Below are 17,730 nucleotides of genomic sequence, written 5' to 3'. Positions count from 1 at the left end.
CCATGTTTTTTTTTCGCTGTTGCTGAAGTCCACAATGTGATCCATAAAATAATATATGGACTTCCTCAAAATGTATTACCATTATGCCAACTTATAGGCCACCAGTAGCACTACCTACAGGTACAAAGATCTGTTTGACATCTTTGATAAATAACAAAAATATGTACCTACTGGTATGTGCATGAATGTTAATATTTGTGTGAATAAAACTCTGTCAAAATCAACATTTAGGTATCACCTACTAGTCCATAATAGAAACTGAAGCACGGTAGTTAATAACTAAAAAACATGAATATATTTGGTTATTTGGTAATGTGCTCCATTGATTTGAAATTTTGTGACGCATTCCGTCAAAAAATGTCCTCTCCGAAATCACTTCAATTAAACTCCAAAATTAAATGAACAAAATGGTTAATGACATTTTGTTTATAAACTCTTATCCAAGTTATATACATTTATGTTAAGCCGCTAGACAAAGTGTTTGAAGAATGTCCTATGCCAACCGTGCTCTTAGAGTGTGCAAGTTGCTGACGTGTCCAGCTTGGCATACCAAAATGCGGTCGGCATAGATGACATTTTGCCCTCTGTAGACCGTGCCCCTTGCCCCATGGGGTCAAGGGGCTATGCGTATGCCAAATACTGTAAAAGGATTTAATTTCATAGGTTGTTTTTTTTTCGCGAATTTAGAAAAAGCAGGATTTGGCGAGAGTTTTAAATTTGCGAATACAGAAAATTTACTGTTAGTTTTAATGTAAATTTTGCGAGGGATTTAATTTCGCGAATTTTATACCCTCACAAAATTAAATCCTTTTACAGTATGAGCTCTGTAGTTTTGCAATTTTTATGCTAGAGGTGGTTATACAAAGAGTCTTCAGAAGGAGGAGAAGATCGAGAAGACTAAACACCCTTCATAGCATAAGATCAGGGTGCAAAATAAGGAGTCTGAAGGGCACACCATTTTAAGGCAGTTATTAAAGGGCGCATCAATTTAGAAGGCAAAAATATAAAAGTATAGCAAAACAATATGGTAACTTCTGGGGCATCAAGGCAACTGGTAGTGGCACCGACGGCAATTGCCTTTGATGCCTTCGGTTATTTTGCACCCTGCATAAGATCTATGCCGGGTTTCACCCAGGCAAAATAAGGAAGTGTTATTACCTGAATAACTCATATCTGCTCTGCCCCAATCTACCTTTGGATTAAATAAGGATTTCATGTGTTGTCTTCTGCACAGGTTATGGTCTCTTTGCAACCAGAGATTTCTCCAAAGGCGATTTCTTATTGGAATATAGAGGGGTACACAGACCTGATACAGCTGCTGAAACAGATGATGTTGATAACACCTATGTGTTTGAGTACAGACATAATGGGAAAGATATGCTGTAAGTTTTTAAACTAATTTAAAGTAATCTTGTTATTATTATATAGCCAGTTGTTGATTCAACACAATTTCAGCATTGGGAGCTGCCAAGAAGCCAATCTCAACAATCAATGATTTGCATTAAAATGTGTAGCTAATTAGGCAAATATCAACAATCAATGGTTTGCATCAAAATGTGTAGGCAAATGTGGATATATTACACATGAATTTAATGAGTGTGACTCTCCACTTTTGAATAATTGAAAGTTATTTTTCAATGCAAGGAGTAGCAGTTAGAAATCACCAGTGAAATGGAATTCTACATCCTCACAATTTGTTATTGATTATGAAGAACATCACAAATTCACTTGCATAGTGCATATAACTAACCATTGGTTAATTAATGGTTCAAGTTTCGGGTCAAGCAACTGTTTGAATTATGGTATACCATCTAGGTTTTGTGTTGCGATCGGTCAGTGGTTCAAAACCAAGATAGCGTGACCAAATTGACCAGCAATGACACCTTTTGTAATGTGCACTACAACATTGAATAACAAGAAATACTAAGGTCGACTTGTAAAATTTTTGTTGTTTTTTTGTTGACAGAACAACACTTTGTATGAGTTTTTCTTGTATTCAAGAGTAGTAAAACATAATAACCTGTGGTCCAGTGTTTTTACACAGTTTGGGTTTACTTAACTCACAAATGCTACATGTAAATCGAAATCAACTGGTATTAAACAAGGTTTCATTGTGTTTACCTGCTGATTAATGTTCTAAATAAGAGCATGTTAGAATCTGTGAATACCCCTTTAAATAATTTTAAGAAAATCTATCAAAATTTACTTTCTTTCCTTATGTTTTGGTCAAAAGGATCGACGCCACATGCCCTAACTCCTGCCTTGCTCGATATATCAACGACTGCCACAAAAGACCCAACTCCATTATGAAGAAGTTCTCTCTCTCAGGAATGATACATCTCTGCTTGTATACTTTATCCAATATCAAAATTGGAGAAGAAATCAGGTACGACTATGGGATGCTGGATATGCCATGGCGACAGGTACCGGTATGTACCATTTCTTTCTAATTTGTATCTTATACTTAGACACATAGGCTATCCTTCATCTAATTCATCTTCATCTGTACGTAGCGACAGGTTTATACCATTAATTAGAATGGTCCTTATAATAATTGGGCAGTGTTATTATTAATGTCATGTTTAAGGATATTCCCTGAGTTGGACCACCTCTTAATGACATACATGTAGTAGATATGCCCAAGAAAACCTCATTTCCAAAATGTCAGTTATGCATTAGTGTGTGCATTACATTGCTCCATATCCTACAGCGTGTTTTCTCTCGGGTCCAAGAGAAACTCAAACATGGTGATGTTCTGTCGCTATAGAATTGTCAAAATTCTAATTGTCTATATAACTCTAAAAGTCTTGTTTTAGCTCATCCGGCCCAAAGGGCCCGATGAGCTTATGCCATGGCGTGGCGTCCGTCGTCCGTTCGTCCGTCCGTCTACAGTTTTCAAAATGCTTCTTCTTCGTTATTTTTCAACCGATTTTGATTCTGATTGTTTCATATGATAGGGCTAGGACGGGAATTTAAAAATTCGACACAGAATCGTCAAATTCATTATCTATGCTAATTTATGCAAATTGATTCGAAATCACAAAAAATGCTTCTTCTCCTTCATTTCTCGACCGATTTTGATTTGGTTTGCTTTATCTGGTAGAGCTAACTTTGGTACACTAAATTTCTACACAGAATTTTGAAATTGTTCTCCATTAATTAATTATGGTAATTTATGCAAATTTATTCCAAAAATAACAAAAATTGCTTCTCCCTCATTTCTTGACCGATTTTGATTTGGTTTGCCTTATTTGGTAGAGCTAAATTTGGAACACTAAAATTATACACAGAATTTTGAAATTGTTCTCCATTAATTAATTATGGTAATTTATGCAAATTTATTCCAAAAATAACAAAAATTGCTTCTCCTTCATATTTCGACCGATTTTGATTTGGTTTGCTTTATATCGTAGAGCTAACTTTGGTACACTAAACTTCTACACAGAATTTTGAAATTGTTCTCCATTAATATTTATGGTAATTTATGCAAATTTATTCCAAAAATAACAAAAATTGCTTCTTCTCCCTCATTTCTTGACCGATTTTGATTTGGTTTGCCAAATTTATTCCAAAAATAATTTAAAAATCACAAACCCTTCCAGGGCATCAAATTTTATTTTTTGACCAGTTCAAAAGTGTACCACATAAAATTTATGATATTTGTTGTTGCGAGATGCGGATGAGCGCTACATCATTGACGTTCTGGTTATTGAATTTGCAACGTAATTAGCCAAAAATAATCTATAAACTTTTCACCTGACCCTCCCTGCAAGATATGTGATCAAAGCCCAAATGTCATGAAAAAGGGGAAAATGCGATGTACAATGTGAATTGTGAAACCTTTTTATAAAAACAAAATCTGTTGACACAAAACCCTGATAGCACAAAGTAAATATCTGGCCGAACCATGTATTTTGTATGCAATTTTAAGTGGATAACACAAAATCCTTATAACACAAACAAAATATTGTGGTCCTACTGATTTTGTGTTAAAGAAGTTCCGCTCCGAGGTTCAGCTGTATCATGTTTACATGTCCTACCTTTGTATGATGCTGAATTATATTTCTTGGATTCTTTAAAAAATCGGTTAAAAAATGAGAAGGTGCAAGCCAAAAACGACTTGCGAGGCCAAGGTGGGATAGGAGAGTACGTTAATTGACCCCGGGCTCAAGTAAATTCTATTTCTGCTCATTTTGATAATTTAAAAATCAATTTAAGATCTTTAGATGCCCTGTCTCATAGATTAGTGGTAAATAAAGGTACCTTGACAGTTAAAAATAAATGTCATGTTTTAGCTCGATTTTGTGTAAAAGAGATTCCACTGTACGACAAAAAATCAGTTTAAATATGTTAAAGGGGGGTGCCAACGTTCAAAGTGTGCAAAACATTATGCAAAGATCATGAAAGTACAATTTTTGGGGAAAGGAAAGAAGTCATAAGTTCCATATCTGACCTCAAATTTGACCAAAAGTGCTGCTCAATAGTTAACAGGAAAGCTACGCAATTTATTGGTCAGAATTACCACAACTTGGTCAAAATTGTGGTCATTCTTACCTACCGTTAGTTTGTAGATTCTTCATCTTGATATTTTTATGTAAGTTTTTTTTTTTTTATTGTGACCAAAAGTGCCAAAATCTGCCTTTTGTCGCACTTTTTGGTTTAAAAAAAAATAAAACTTTTATTATCCCCTCGCCGACGAAGTCGGAGGGGATATAGTAACGCTGCCGTCCGTCCTTCCTTCCATGCGTGCGTCCGTCCGTGCGTGCGTCCGTTCGTAACAAATTTGGTTTCCGATCGATAACTTCAGTAATGTTTGACAAATTTTAATGGAATTTGATATGAAGGTACATGATATCAAAATACAGGCTAAGTTCGATTTCGGAGTATGTACCTAGGTCAAAGGTCATAGCTCATTAAATATGCAAATCTGGTTTCCATTCGATAACTTGAGTAATGTTTGACGAATTTTAATGAAATTTGATATGAAGGTTCATGGTATTAAAACAAAGTCTAAGTTCGATTTCGGAGTATGTAGGTCAAAGGTCATAGCTCATTAAATATGCAAATCTGGTTTCCATTCGATAACTTGAGTAATGTTTGACGGATTTTAATGAAATTTGATATGAAGGTACATGGTATCAAAATACATGTACAGCCTAATTTCGATTTCTGAGTATGTAGGTCAAAGGTGAAAGGTCATAGCTCATTAAATATGCAAAAACACCTACCGGTAATTATATATGTGAAAATCCTTGCCTAGAAATATAATAATATAGTCCAATGGAGGTAACTTGTTCTGACGTATATAGGCCATTTGTACCCTGCGAGGGATGCTACGCTTTGCGTTGACTTGTTTAAAAATGAATCTCATCTTACTACAGAATCAAAGTTTTATGTCTTTGATTGAGTTTGGAATTACACACCATGGATAGTGGCAATTGGCCATTGTAGTGGCATTCAAATTTAGCGATTTGTTAATATTACCAATTGATGTTCGAAAATGCATTTTAAAAAAATTGTGAATTGTCTTGCTCGCGAAATTGAAATGCATGCAAAACTTTTGCATATTATGGCTAATTCTTAATTTCTAAACTCATGAATTGTTTCCGTTTCCGATAATTTCAGGTGGGAGTTCTGGATGCTGCACCATCTGGCTCAAATGTTCACTGGACCGGTGATGACGACACTCCTGTCGCATCTGAACCATCTGGAGATGACAACACTCCTGTCGCATCTGAACCATCTGGAGATGACAACACTCCTGTCGCATCTGAACCATCTGGAGATGACGACACTCCTGTCGCATCTGAACCATCTGGAGATGACGACACTCCTGTCGCATCTGAACCATCTGGAGATGACAACACTCCTGTCGCATCTGAACCATCTGGAGATGACAACACTCCTGTCGCATCTGAACCATCTGGAGATGACGACACTCCTGTCGCATCTGAACCATCTGGAGATGACGACACTCCTGTCGCATCTGAACCATCTGGAGATGACGACACTCCTGTCGCATCTGAACCATCTGGAGATGACGACACTCCTGTCGCATCTGAACCATCTGGAGATGACGACACTCCTATCGCATCTGAACCATCTGGAGATGGCGACACTCCTGTCGCATCTGAACCATCTGGAGATGACGTCACTCCTGTCGCATCTGAACCATCTGGAGATGACAACACTCCTGTCGCATCTGAACCATCTGGAGATGACGACACTCCTGTCGCATCTGAACCATCTGGAGATGACGACACTCCTGTCGCATCTGAACCATCTGGAGATGACGACACTCCTGTCGCATCTGAACCATCTGGAGATGATTCCGATAGTGATTATGAAGCCGAATCTGATCCAGAAGGTAGTAGCAGTGATGAGGCTGATTTCATTCCATTTCGGTTTGTACGTGGACGTCAAAGTAACTCTGTGGCAGTTTCTGTCAGTGATAATAAGGAGAGTGAAGCCATGCCTGTTGACCATTCAGTACCTAATACCTCACCTGCCCATGCCTCTGCAAGTGTTCAAAGTGCAAAAGTCTCAAGCTCCAGTTGCAGTATTAATGTGATGACCACTTCAAACAACAACTGTAGAAAGTGGGACAAACCTCAGTACTGTAAATTTTGTAGTCAACCACAAAAGAAACTGCCGAGGCATCTGCTTACACCACAACATGTCAACGAGACTGAGGTTCAGCAATGGATTGCAACTAAAGACATGAAAGAAAAGGCAAACTTGCTAGCTAAAATGAGAAATTACGGAAACTATCGTCACAATGTCAAAGTCCTTCAAGAAAATAAGGTACCTTGATTGTTGCATACAGACCGAAATATGATGTGGATCCAGAAGAATATTTGCCATGTAGTCATTGTTATGCTTTCTATTCCAAGGATGATTTGTACAGGCATGTTCATAGATGTAAATTGCGACCAGATGTTGAGGATGAGGATGAGACCTGTGAACCACCCAAGAAGAAAAAAAGAACCTTACATGTTCAAACTGGTAGAATGATGCTTCCAGGCCCATCAGGAGTAAGCCCAAAGGTGCACATGATATTATCAATGGGAGTCGATGATGAAATATTGAGAGTTGTGAAATCAGATAGATTAATGCAGCAAGTAGCAGAGAGGCTGACATTGAAGCATGGGCATGACAAAGACCAGTATTCATATATACGGCAAAAATTGCGTGAACTTGCACGACTGGTTCGTGAGTACAGAAAATTGAATGATCACCCATCGGCTTCATTAGTAGATTTGATTTGTCCTACCAAATTTAATGAGGTCATAGCTGCAACTAGGAAGGCTGCAGGATTTAATGAGGATACACATTTGTACACAACACCTAGCCTGGCACTGAAAGTCGGATATACACTGGTGACGGCTGCCAAAGTCCTTATGGGAAATGCTCTGTTGCAAGCAGATGCTGGTTTGGAAAAGAAATGCAAACAGTTCATCAAATCATATACTCTCAAGTGGGAAGCAGAAGTAAGCACACATGCACTGCGTACATTAAAAGTAAACAAGAGAAATACATCAAGGCTGCTTCCTTTGACAACAGATGTTGTTGCACTGTCCAATTATGTGAGAAAAGAAACAAAAGAGGGAAAACAGAAGCTGAACAGCTGCAGTAGTGATGAGACCCTTGACAGATGGAAACAGTTGGCTGAGGTTACCCTGACCCAGGTGTGTGTTTTCAACAGGAAGCGTCCGGGAGAAGTTTCAAAGATGCCCCTCAGTGATTACAAGTGTATCACAAAAGGAGAAGGTGGAATATTTGGTGAAGGCCTAACCAAATGGGAAAAGGCGTTGTGCAATGTGGTATGGAGGGTGGAGATTAATGGGAAATGCAATAACACTGTACCCGTTTTGCTAACAGATGACATGAAAGGCAGCATTGACTTGTTGATGGAGAAAAGGTCACAAGTAGTCAATGATGGAAATCCCTACTTGTTTGCAAACCCCGATGGAAGAGGCCACTTGAGAGCAACTGATACAGTGCGAAATCATGCCCAAAAGTGTGGAGCAAAGTATCCAGATCAGCTTAGATTGACAAAACTCAGGAAGCACATTGCTATCAGCTCTCAGATCATGAATTTGAAGGATAATGAAGTGGACATTTTAGCCACCTTCATGGGCCATGACATAAGAACCCACAGAGCCTACTACCGCCTGCCAGATGCGTCACTGCAAGTAGCAAAGATTTCTAAAGTACTCTTCAGCATGGAGAAGGGAGACCTAAAGGCAATGGCAGGAGGAAGAGACTTGGATGATGTTCGTGTAGATGCAGATGAAGGTATGACTATTTTTTATGTTTTGTGCTAGATAGAATGGCTGAGAATATGCCATACCATTTTCATTTCCTTCTACTTTTATCTAAAGTGATATCTGATTGGTTAGTGAGATCATAACGGTTTCTAGTTTGAGATTACATTAGGCCAGAAAACTTTTATGTTACATCTCAATCATTCATTTCACTCTCATACAACACAGTTTTTATATTGTATAATTTCCTTAGTTTTGTATGCTTGCTATATCCTTCAGTTTGTGAAGTTCCATGCTTTTGGTAAGCAAACTGGGATGTCTTCATTAGTACCTCCAGTTTTAATAAGAATTGATCCGAGATACAATATATGGGAAGCTGCCAACATTTCAAATACTTGAATATGTGATTTGATTTTTGTGTCGCCTTACTGAACGTTCATGGTGGCACATACTAATCCAAATTATCTATGTCCGTCTTTCCATTAACCGATTCGGTTAACGTTTTCGGTTAACCCTTCTAAAAATGCTCCGCAGGCTAAACGCTATGCTTGATTTACTCCAAAACTTGGTAGGATGATCCGCAGGTTAAACGCTATGCCCGATTTACTTCTAACTTGGTAGGGTGATAGAGTGAGGTGCCACAATATCATGTGTTGCTTTGAGCTGTATTATTTGCATATTCATGAATTTCAATTAGCTTATTTGCAATGCAATTTAGGTTAACCTTAAAAAAAATGCTCTGCAGGCTAAACGCTATACCTGATTCATTTGAAACCTGGTAGGGTGACAGACTGAGGTGCCAAGATGTTGTGTGATGCTTTTCATTGCATTATTTGCATAATCATGACATTTAATGAGCTAATTTGCATATTTTGATATATTTTGGATACTCATGTGTTTTAAAAAAATGATGACACTTGCAGAATTGTCTCTCTAAATACACTTTGTATTGAAGAGTAGTTGTGGTACCAGCTGTGCTGTTTACATGAAAAGCAAAACAGGGATGACTATCCACAGCTGTCTGCTATGAACTTACCCTTGCAAAGATTATAATGTACATGTATGTTATTTTTCACCTGCTCTTGTTAAATCTGTGTTTGTTTTTTGTTTTTCAGAATGCAACATAGATCCAGATGTTGATGATGATCCTGACAACGAAGTGAACAGGCCCGATGATGCTGTTTTGATGGATGAGATGTCAGACAAAGAAAATGAAGGTGTGAATGAATTACTTTGTTATATCCTTTGTTAGGCCTCCGTTACGAAGTAGCCGGAGGCATTATGTTTTCGGGTTGTCCGTCCGTCCGTCCGTCCGTCCCGTTCTCGTGATCGCGTTATCTGAAGAACCGATTGATGGATTCCTGCCAAACTTTGGTCATGTATGTATCTTGCAGAGCCGATGGACTGATAAGATTTTGGGGTCACAAGGTCAAAGGTCAAAGGTCACAGGGCTCATTATGTATGAAAAACAGCTCGTGATCGCGTTATCTCAAGAACCGATTGATGGATTCCTGCCAAACTTAGGTCATGTATGTATCTTGCAGAGCCAATGAACTGAGTAGATTTATGGGTCATGAGGTCAAAGGTCAAATGTCATGGGCTCATTATGTATGCAAAAACAGCTTTATCATTAGAACTGACAGATGGATTACTATTTAATTCAGGACATCTTGCAGAGCCAATGAACTGAGTAGATTTTAGGGTCATGAGGTCAAAGATCAAAGGGTCATATATGTATATGAGAAATTGCTTGTAATCACGATATTCTGAGAACCTGTTAATGGATTACAATGAAATTCGAATTTGAAAAATTTCTTCTGTTTTGGTTTGTAAACTTGCTCTATGACGGAGGCATCATTTTCGAATGCGCGCAGTCGAAGTTCCATCTAGTTTATCCTTACTTTGATTATTCCAGATGCCCTCAACAGGTGATTATCCTTGTGTCACTATTTGAATTTTAGCATTCGCTTAGTTTGAATTCTGGCTAAATGGCACTCCTAATGCAGACAGCTTTAAATGAAGAACTAGCTAAAAGTAATGTAAATTGTAACTTTAAAAAAAAAATCAAAATATAACCATTCCACTCTTCTCTCAGCTACCATCTTCTGCATTTGGTTAAGTTTTTTAAAATCTGTCATTGAACCTGAAACATTAATTGTGTTTCCCTACTTATTTGTCTAATTCACTATTAAAGGTATGAGCATGCCGCAGCAAAGCAGAAAGAAGAGTGACCAAGTTGCAAACAAGGAAAGTGACCGTGGTGCCAGCAGAAAGAAAAGGAGTATCAGACAATCTTGGACAGCTGAAGAAAAACAAGCAATACACAGACACTTTAAAGAAGAACTACGCTCACGCCAACTGCCCGGTAAAGAAAAAATAATGAAGTACTGCAAGATGGATGCAGACCTGAAGGGTCGTACTAAAAGGTGGACAACAGTCAAAGATTTCATTAGAAACCAAATTAGAAAGACAAATCCACTGGATTTTTAGTGAATTTTCAACCTGTTATGAGTGAAATTAATCATGTTCATCACACTCCGCAATTTTGGATGAAATCTTTTCAGGTACTGACATGCGTAAAATGTGGTTGCTTCTTATTCATATAACCCACTTACTGGTTTCCTTGATGAAGGGCTGTGCTTTGGAAGAGGTGCACCTTTATATAGGTTAACAGTTAACTCCATGGCCAGGAAGCATACTGTGTGTAAAGCAGTGTATGGTTCTGCAAGTCAAATGGGAACTTAATAGGAAAAACTTAATTACCTGCCCAGTTGGTCAGGGCCAGGGAGTAGACTTGTGTCTAACAGTATGTATACTGTATAGAAGATTGTAAGGCAAATGGGAACTTTTGTGCTAAAGTTGTTTGATAAGCCCCAGTTTGCCAGGTTAACGTTTTGCAGTTTAAATGATGACTTACAGGTCAATTTTATCAGCTCCCATATCACCAGATGGTCAACGTCAGTGAGCATCACATGTGTAACAATGTGCATAAAGGTTTACAGGTCAAACTCCAACTTTGCTCACTTCCCCTAGATTAGGTTCATGGTTGATAGGACTCGTGATAGGACTAGATGTATAATGTTTTCCATATCAACTGGGAATTAAGAGCCAACTGTGATCAGGTCCTCAGTTGGCTTAGACCATGACAAGGAAGCATCCACATGTGTACACTATGTAAAATAAAGTTTGCAGGTCAAATAGGGACTTTAGGCCAACTTTGCTTGGCTCCCCAGTTAAATAGGCCAGTATGTAATGTTTTGCAATCAACTAGTGACTTATGGGCAATTTTGATCAGGTCCTCAGTTGGCTTGGGTCCGATTACCAGGAAGCATCCGCATGTGTACATTGTGTGAAAGTTAAGTTTGTAGGTCAAATGGGCACTTTTGGTCAACTTTACTTGGCTCACCAGTTGATCAGGGCCATGATGACTCGTCAAAGGACCGCTATGTATAATGTTTGGATTTAAGAGCCAACTGTGATGATCGAGGTCCTCAGTTGGCTAGTTCCAGCTGATGAGGAAGCATCCACATTGTGTAAACTAAAGTTTGCACGTCAAATGGGGACTTATGGCTAACTTGACTCGTCAAAGGCCCGCTACTTGCAAAATTTAGATTTTTAAGTACATTGCAGATCAAATGGGACATAGCTACCACCTTTGATCCTCAATTAGTCAAGGCCAGGTGAAGTCCCATGAAATTGAAAATTGTGTAAAAAGTAACATGTCTAATTTTGATTTATGAGACAACTTGGTTAGCAGTTGGGTTTTGACTGTTGGTCAATTACCATGGACCTTTGGCCTTTATTAGACTTTATAAATATCTCACCACTCTTGTCCAATTTCATCTAAGTTTGGACCCTTTTTTTCAAAAAAATCATCAAAAAGTAGACCATTTGCCCCTTTTGTGAAATTTAATCAGGTCCTCGCACTCAGCTATTGGGTAGGGCCAGATAACCATTAAAGCATAATCATGTGTTCAATGTGTTTCTATTAAGTTATGTCTGCAGATCAAATGGGACTTTGTACCATCTATGATCAGATCCCCAGTTAGTCAAGGCCAAATTGTGAATAAAGTTTTACAGATCAAATGTGGACTCAAAGCTTGCCAGCTTCGATAATTTTCCAGTTGCAGTCAATTATCAGGGAGCATTGACCAATGTGTAACAGTTTGTATAAAGATTTGCAGGGTAAGTGGGGTATATTTCTGCGACAAACTATGATCAGCTTCTGAGCCAAGAACATTGTTTATTTAAGGATGCACTCAGCAACATGCTTTATGCAGTATAGTTCATCTCGTATGTAACTCAAAAACTATTGATGGGAAGTGTATAAAGGTATACATTTTCTGGCTGAAAATGACCTGTTAAATCCATTGAACACATACAATTTGGACAACAATTTATCATTTTTTTTACCCATTTTTTTCGACCACCATAAATAAAATATCCTTGCAACAAAAAATTATTTTCCTAGTGTCCAAAATATAACTCACAATGTACCAAAAATATAATAACCAAGTTTGAACTTATGAGTTGTGGGCTATAAAAAAAGTTCTAGGGCCTAATTACAAAAAAACGTTACTAGATTTTAGTAGGTACAATGTATTCTGTATGAAATCTTAAATCAGAAATGTTTTATTTTTGAGTCCTGAGGGTTCAAAACTCATATAAACTATTAAAAATGAAATGGCTGAAATTATGATTTTATGCAGAAACATGGATTTTCAGTTGCATTTTCAATCTCATCTTGAAAACCCCAAGATCCTGTGTCTCGATCCTGACTTTGGTATACGGTTGCCGACAATATGCTGCATCCGATGGTACATTAGACATTTTTTCCAATTGAATTTATATGGATTTGAGAGTAAACGTCCACATGGTCTCACCATCTGTTTACATTGCTTGCTGTTTCCATGGGCGTTGTGTCACGTAGATAGATTGCGCGGATATTGCACATCGTGTTGCAATGTGACGGGACACGTAGCATGCATCGCATAAACGGACACTGTCATTTTGCGTTAAAAAAGGTTTCATCTGTAGTTTTGTTAGATTTTAAACCTGAAAAGGGTCCACAAAACAGTTTTTGATGGTTCAATGTTTATATTAGCATCACAGAATTTACTGACATGATGGAACAGAGTTTGAAGATAGCAATAAAAAAAAATCATTTAAGGGTATGGCAAACTTTGACGTTGCTGGGTGCATCCTTAAGTTGTAGGTAATTACATGTTTTAAGATGTTAAAAGTTGTGTAGATCAAATGGGGACTTTGCAGGCCAACCTTGATTATTACCTCCCGGCTGGTCGTCCTAGGAATTGAATAGCCCATGTATAAAGGTTTTCAGCTTAAACGGGGACATATGATGCTCACTTGTGTTGACCCAGCTGGGGAGATAATAAGAGTTAGCCCCAAAGTCCCTTTGCAAACATGAGATGCTCCATTGCATTTCTCCAATCTGTGATCTGATCAAACTTGTTAAGGTACTATGCCCATTCAAGTTTGATATCTCCTCATTTGGCTGGGATCAGAAGCATCTTCGTTCCTGTACTGTGTAGAGTAGCAACTCATTTACACAAAGTTGGTGGGGGTTTGGATTTAGGTTTGTGTTATCAGGATAGAATGAAATTTACAAGAACACCTTGGAAATTGAATTCCTCTTTGTATTATTTGGAACTTTGTGTTAAGAAAAGGGTTTGCAAGAACGAGTTGCCACTGTATGAGGTAATTTGTTGGTCAAACAGCGACTTATGGGTCAGCTTTGATAAGCTACAGAGTTGGTCACCTCCAATCTTGCATATACCATTGAGTGTATTCAATTTTTCATCCAGTGTTGTTTTGAACAGTTTTATAGTTTTACATACATGTACACAATCTATATAAAGTTCTGAAATGGATAGTGCATGCAAGAGTGTTTTGTTCATATATGAAAATGTGACATATTACAAATTTACCCTTGGTTCAGTTTGTTGTTATGAATTTCTGATGTTTGTGTTTGTTTTTGTTTTTTGTAAAGAGTGAGTTAAATGTCTTAACAAGACATGTTCTCATGCAATGCAATCAATGCAATCAATTGTTAATCTTTTCCTGTTATGTGGAAAAAAATGTGTATGCTTTAAGTAATGAATACCCTTTGTTTCATCACAACTTCTGTAGTGACATCACCTGCAAAGAACACTTTTTCTGGGTTTGAATTCCAAGCGTGATGACCACCGCCAATTATAAGTGTGGGTTCTGCTTCTAAAGGAACATTAAAAAAATAGTTTTTATTGAATTGAATCTTGTCTTCCTGATGATTTATAAAATATTTTAGATGGGAATCTGTAGATGAGTTATACAACAAATGATAAATGTTTTATTCATCGGATAGAATATTTTCATTTTAGTGGAAGATTGGCCGTTCCGCCAGCTCCTGGTATGGTGCAACTAATCTTTCACCTCATGAAAATATTCTTACCAGAGCACTCTCAAATTATATGTATAACATTTTGTTATTTGATGTAGCTAGTATGAGCAATGTTGTAATACATTTGTTAGTTGTGTATTAAAATGTAACCACTAGCCTGTATTAAACAGTATATCATATTATAATAGTTAGATCAGGTATATACAGTTTACAATTCACCGTTCATAGTGTACATGTTAAAAAAGTTGATTGTTCAGTATCATTGCAGTTAAATGCTGGTTGACCAAAATTTGTGGAATGGCTGGTATTTCAGAAAAGGAGTTGAAACAGAAGGTCAGGTTTATCATTGAAGAAATATTATTTGGGCAAAAGCTGTTTTATATCAAATTCATTCTAAAAATAAATCATGTTTTGTATTATAGGTATACCTACACTACATTGTACATTACTCTGTATTTTACCAAAACGTCTGTAGTGACAAGCTACAGAGTTGGTCAACTCCAATCTTGCATATACCATTGAGTGTATTCAATTTTTCATCCAGTGTTGTTTTGAACAGTTTTATAGTTTTACATACATGTACACAATCTATATAGAGTTCTGAAATGGATAGTGCATGCAAGAGTGTTTTGTTCATATATGAAAATGTGACATATTACAAATTTACCCTTGGTTCAGTTTGTTGTTATGAATTTCTGATGTTTGTGTTTGTTTTTGTTTTTTGTAAAGAGTGAGTTAAATGTCTTGACAAGACATGTTCTCATGCAATGCAATCAATTGTTAATCTTTTCCTGTTATGTGGAAAAAAATGTGTATGCTTTAAGTAATGAATACCCTTTGTTTCATCACAACTTCTGTAGTGACATCACCTGTCAGGTTTATCATTGAAGAAATATTATTTGGGCAAAAGCTGTTTTATATCAAATTCATTCTAAAAATAAATCATGTTTTGTATTATAGGTATACCTACACTACATTGTACATTACTCTGTATTTTACCAAAATGTCTGTAGTGACATCACATGCTTTTCGTGCGTGCTTCATGATCGTTAAGATAAGGTGATTGAATAGGCATGGACAGGTTGATACGCTTGGAACGCAAACTAGTTGACGTCACTACAAATGTTTTGTGAAACAAAGGGTATTGTCGTCGTATTCAAATTTGAATTTAGATTCTCTGTAGGGCCCACCAGTGGGAATAGCCCAGCACCCATAGACAGTCAAAATGAAGAATGATGTGCAAAACTATAATGCTGGTTGAAGAGATGAATGATCACTATGTCTGGTTTGTCGTCTACGTCGGACTATAACCCAACTCCATGGACAATGTGACCTATTATCTGACATGAAAGTGATAATTTAAAATGTCTATATGTAGTCCATTTTCCAACAGTTTTGTTTGACTGTATTTCTTTGCCCAATACTTTTGTACAAAGAAGACAAGATTAGCACAAAAGTGATGTATTGGTCATGTTTTGATGTTACTATCCATCCACTAAAATGTAATGTTTATATGTTCATAACATATCACTTTGTAACCCGAGTTCTATACAAAAATGAAATGGATTATGGAATTCGGAATCCTGGGTTCAGAACACAAATATGCTGATACTTTCCACTTGCTTTTATTAACAAATGTAACTTTCATTCTTTAAATTAAGATCTTGATTAAAGAGACACGGGCATATTTGGAAATATTTGTCCAACTCTGATATTTCTGTTGCGATCTTATTTTGATGTACACATCTTGACTGCCCAGCACGCCATTCCAAAGTGGATATTTTCAAAGCAGATACTAATGCCCTCGCTGGGACTGAAGGTTTTTGTAGGGATTTTAAATAAAATGTTATTATTCAGATCCATATTCATGCCGCCTTTAAAAGCAAAATCACCACTTACGATTTTTTTTTTTTTTAACAGCTTGAAGCGAAATACATTAGTTTTTATCATGTCAGATTTCAATTTTGTAACATCTAAACATGAAAATTAAGGTTTTGCAAAAACGCTATTCAGAAGCTTAGTACTCAAACTCTTTCTTGTGTATACCAAATTATGATAGAGGTAAATATTAATGTTATGTAGTTTGCTACTCCAATTTCAATATTGCAACACCATGATTCACTTTTATATGGGAATTTTTGTTTTTAAAGGTCACTGGGGGCTGATTTCACTGCAAAAGAAGGCATGAATATGGGTCTAAACAATCCCCAAGTTGCGAGTAACTCCTCTCCTACCATACCTGTATAACAGCCCACCTATGTGTTCGTTGTCCTCTGAACTGAGATGTATCATGTTTTGTTGGAACCTTGTTTTATAAGCCTTATTTTTTCAAAGTTGTCTTTAATAATAAAAACAGTTTTGCTGTATTTGAAAGGCATGTCGAAGTATTTTATTTTATATTAAAGGGGCATCTCATGTTTTTATGATTTTATTCCGGCTTATCTTGATACTCCACCATGTGAATGAAACAAGGTCGTAACTGACATTTTGGGCACAAATTAGTTTTCTTTTTATTTTGAAAGAATTAAATATTCATTTTTTAAATTAGACTTCAAGTCTCAAATTTAAACAGTTTTATTTTATAAAAGAAAGAAGATGGTAAGAGACAAAGAAAACAAAGTTGAACACAAAATGGCTTCTCCCGCAAAATGAAGAAAATGTAGATACGACCTTTGTTGCATGCACATGATGACTTATAAGTTTGCAAATGGTTGGTTTTTGACATATTCACCTGAAAAACAACAATATGGTAATAAGACTATCTTGGAAACACTTAGGAGGCATTAGATAGGATTTTTAGATAGGGTTTTTGCAAGTTTGTTCGTCAATCTGATAAATCTTCAGAAAACCTGTTACACTATGTTTAAGCATGATACACTCGCCAATTATACGATTTACTGGATTGATACAGCTATATTCACTATTAGTTATTTGATTTGAGAAATTTATTATGAAATGATTTCGTTCTGTGAACGGAAAGAAATTAAAATGTTCATACATTTTAGGATTTCTATCGTGAACATGTAGATCTGCAGAACAGGTGGCGAAGGTTTCAGATGGCAT

At 36.8% G+C, this 17,730-nt stretch overlaps 1 long non-coding RNA gene across 1 annotated transcript; it reads left to right on the top strand.

Annotated features, from left to right (window-relative positions):
• The first annotated feature begins 8,267 nt into the window (after positions 1–8,267).
• LOC115925146 lies at positions 8,268–17,044 on the top strand. Its single transcript, XR_004064562.1, has 3 exons — positions 8,268–8,298; positions 9,383–9,484; positions 10,462–17,044. It is a non-coding gene; the product is annotated as an uncharacterized LOC115925146 (long non-coding RNA).
• Positions 17,045–17,730: the final 686 nt, after the last annotated feature.

Source organism: Strongylocentrotus purpuratus, unplaced genomic scaffold, assembly GCF_000002235.5.
Source record: "Strongylocentrotus purpuratus isolate Spur 01 unplaced genomic scaffold, Spur_5.0 spur5_scaffold_17, whole genome shotgun sequence".
NCBI classification, from domain to species: Eukaryota; Metazoa; Echinodermata; class Echinoidea; order Camarodonta; family Strongylocentrotidae; genus Strongylocentrotus; species Strongylocentrotus purpuratus.
Note: the sequence above shows the minus strand (reverse complement) of the source record. Positions and strands in the feature narration are given on the sequence as shown.